Below are 3,925 nucleotides of genomic sequence, written 5' to 3' on the forward strand. Positions count from 1 at the left end.
ACATATATGAGGGATGTCCTCTCCAAAATGGGCTTTGGGGAGGGAATCGGAAATTGGATCAGACTGCTCTACACCAACATTGTCAGTGCAGTCTCAATCAATGGGTGGGAATCAGATAGCTTCTCTGTAAGATCTGGAGTCAGGCAGGGATGCCCCCTCTCACCCGCCTTGTTTGTGTGTTGCATAGAGCCATTTGCCGAATCCATCAGGAAGGATGCGAGCCTGAGAGGGGTGACTATTCCTGGCAGCGGGGGCCTGCAGGTTAAGGCCTCCCTGTACATGGATGACGTCGCTGTTTTCTGCTCGGATCCACTGTCCGTGTACAGACTCGTGTGCATCTGCGACCAGTTCGAACGGGCCTCGGGGGCCAAGGTAAACCGAGGCAAGAGCGAGGCCATGCTCTTCGGGAACTGGGCCGACCAATCCTCTATCCCCTTCACCGTCAGGACTGACCAGCTGAAGGTGCTGGGTATTTGGTTCGGGGGGGCTGGGGCGTGCGCCAAGACCTGGGAGGAGCGGATCAGGAAGATGAGACAGAAACTAGGCAGATGGGGGCAACGGTCGCTCTCCATCGCGGGAAAAAACCTGGTCATCAGGTGTGAGGTCCTCGCAGTATTGCTATATGTGCACAGGTCTGGCCTATCCCCAGGACCTGTGCCGCCGCAGTCACCCGGGCCATCTTCCAATTCATTTGGAGATCAAAGATGGACCGGGTCCGAAGAGACTCAATGTACAAAGACCGGTGCAATGGGGGAAAAAACACGCCCAATGCCACCCTCACCCTGATGGCCACCTTTGTGTGTGGCTGCATCAAGCTGTGCGTGGATCCCCGGTACGCAAACACCAAGTGTCACTACGTACTGAGGTTCTACCTGTCCCCGGTGTTGCGAAGGATGGGCCTGGCCTCGCTGCTGCGGAACGCTCCGAGTAGTTGGACCGTTCCGTATCACCTGTCCTTCGTGGAGAAATTTATGAGGAAAAACACCTTTGACCACAAGTCCATCAGGAAGTGGTCAGCACGTAGCGTCCTTGAGACCCTTCGGGAAAAGGAGAGGGCGGATCCTGTCGAGCGGTTCCCTGAGCAGACTGTCAAAGCCATTTGGCAGAATGCCTCATCGCCAGAACTTTCCAACAAGCACCAAGACGTGGCTTGGCTGGTGGTGAGAAGGGCTCTGCCTGTGAGATCCTTCATGCACGCCTGGACTCTCTGCCGCACCGCACGCTGCCCTCGAAGTGGCTGCGGGGGGGACGAGACTGTCACACACCTCCTTCTGGAATGTGCCTATGCAGAGGAAGTCTGGAGAGGAATGCAGTGGTGCTTGTCGAGGTTCGTCCCGAGCAGCGCCGTGACGCGGGACTCCGTGCTCTACGGCCTGTTCCCCGGGACTCACACCGAGACGAACATTAACTGCGCCTGGAGGATCATCAACTCGGTGAAGGACGCTGTCTGGGCGGTCCGAAACCTGTTGATCTTCCAGCTGAAGGAGTTGACCCCGACCGAGTGTTGCAGACTGGCACATTCCAAGGTCCAAGACTACGTGTTGAGGGACGCGCTGAAGCTTGGGGCAGCTGCCACCAAGGCGCGGTGGGGAAAGACCACCGTGTAAGATCGGCTTGCCGAAAGAAGAACAGGGGGCCCATACAGACGTTTTTTTGGGCTCTGCTGATGCCTCAGCCAAATATATGTATATATACAAGATTGAAAAAATGCACAGGATTGTAAAGGACAAGAATAAAGTCGAATCTGTGTTTGTAAATATGGACATATGTATGGCATGATCCAATGTACAGACCATCAAATCATTTTATGAATAAAGTATATTTTTGAAAAAAAAAAAGTTCTTGTCAGTTTTAATATCTGATAAGTCCCTGATTTAGGGACTGAATATTAATCTGATTTTTGCAGGACGAAGTTGTGTCAGGAGCTTGCTCCGATAACTTCACGCATCATCCCAGTATTGCAGTGTTTCGGGGAATGGTGCACGTCCCCACTAAAAAAGGCGAACAGTAGATTTATTTTTTATATGTTGTATTCTTTATGATCCGAATGCGGAAAGCTTTCGGTTAGTCAAGTCAGACTTGCCTTCGTGCTAATCAGCTTGTTCTACCATCCGATTCGTTTGAGTCTTTCTGCGTGTTATGTTCAGCACTCACTCTTAATGTTGTCACTTCATCCCTGGTACATGCTGCCCCTTCCCACCAACTCCAATTCCCAACAACAGAAGTTTTACAAAGTTGCCCACCAGCTCTACCTAATGGCAAACGGCATTTCAGAAAACAAAAGGGAGAACATGAAGCTATTGAAGTAATCAACAGTTCGGATTTTGATGATGATGAGAGTCACTTTGATGTATTAAATGAGAGATTTTAAGAACAATGTGAAGCAAAGATCTGATGTATTTAAGGCACAGAGTCAGAGAGATGTGCAGCACAGAAAAAGATCCTTCAGCCCAACTCGTCCATGGCAACCAGATATCCTAACCTAATTTCGTCCCATTTGCCAGCATTGGTCCATATCCTTCTAAATCCTTCCTGTTCATATATCCAACCAGATGCCCTTTAAATGCTGTAATTTAGTTTAATTTAATTTAAATGCCTCCACCACTTCCTCTGGCATCTCATTCTATACATGCACCACCCTCTGCATGAAAAGGTTGCCCCTTTCATCCTGTTGATTTTTTTCTGCCCTCTCATGCTGAAATTATGCCCTCTAGTTCTGGACCCCCCACCGCAGGGAAAAGAACTGCTGACCTCTACATTGGACAGAGCGACTGCTGCTCTCTATATGATACACAGGGACAGCTGTTGTCCATATTATACACAGGTACTGCTGTTCTCTTTCTTATACACAGGTACTGCTGTTCTCTATATTCTACACATGCACTGGTAATAGACAGAGGGATTGCTATTCTCTGTATTATACATAGGGACTCATGTTCTCTATATTAGACACAGGGATTCATGTTCTCTGCATTATACAATGTGACTGCTGTTCTCTGTTTTCACAGGGACTGTTGTTCTCTATGCTATAGAACATAGAACATAGAACATAGAACAATACAGCACAGAACAGGCCCTTCGGCCCACGATGTTGTGCCGAACTTCTATCCTAGATTAAGCACCCATCCATGTACCTATCCAAATGCCGCTTAAAGGTCGCCAATGAATCTGACTCTACCACTCCCACGGGCAGCGCATTCCATGCCCCCACCACTCTCTGGGTGAAGAACCCACCCCTGACATCTCCCCTATACCTTCCACCCTTCACCTTAAATTTATGTCCCCTTGTAACACTCTGTTGTACCCGGGGAAAAAGTTTCTGACTGTCTACTCTATCTATTCCTCTGATCATCTTATAAACCTCTATCAAGTCACCCCTCATCCTTCGCCGTTCCAACGAGAAAAGGCCGAGAACTCTCAACCTATCCTCGTATGACCTACTCTCCATTCCAGGCAACATCCTGGTAAATCTTCTCTGCACCCTCTCCAAAGCTTCCACATCTTTCCTAAAGTGAGGCGACCAGAACTGCACACAGTACTCCAAATGTGGCCTAACCAAAGTCCTGTACAGCTGCAACATCACCTCACGACTCTTGAATTCAATCCCTCTGCTAATGAACGATAATACTCCATAGGCCTTCTTACAAACTCTATCCACCTGAGTGGCAACCTTCAAAGATCTATGTACATAGACCCCAAGATCCCTCTGTTCCTCCACCTGACCAAGAACCCTACCATTAACCCTGTATTCCGCATTCTTATTTGTTCTTCCAAAATGGACAACTTCACACTTGGCAGGGTTGAACTCCATCTGCCACTCCTCAGCCCAGCTCTGCATCATATCTAAGTCCCTCTGCAGCCGACAACAGCCCTCCTCACTGTCCACAACTCCACCTATCTTTGTATCATCTGCAAATTTACTGAC

General features: G+C 48.9%; 1 pseudogene; it reads left to right on the forward strand.

The window, feature by feature from the left end:
* Positions 1 to 1,818: 1,818 nt before the first annotated feature.
* Positions 1,819 to 1,989, forward strand: LOC140488216 (U2 spliceosomal RNA; annotated as a pseudogene).
* The last annotated feature ends 1,936 nt before the right edge of the window (positions 1,990 to 3,925 follow it).

Source organism: Chiloscyllium punctatum, chromosome 17 (genome assembly GCF_047496795.1).
Source record: "Chiloscyllium punctatum isolate Juve2018m chromosome 17, sChiPun1.3, whole genome shotgun sequence".
In the NCBI taxonomy this organism is placed as follows: Eukaryota; Metazoa; Chordata; class Chondrichthyes; order Orectolobiformes; family Hemiscylliidae; genus Chiloscyllium; species Chiloscyllium punctatum.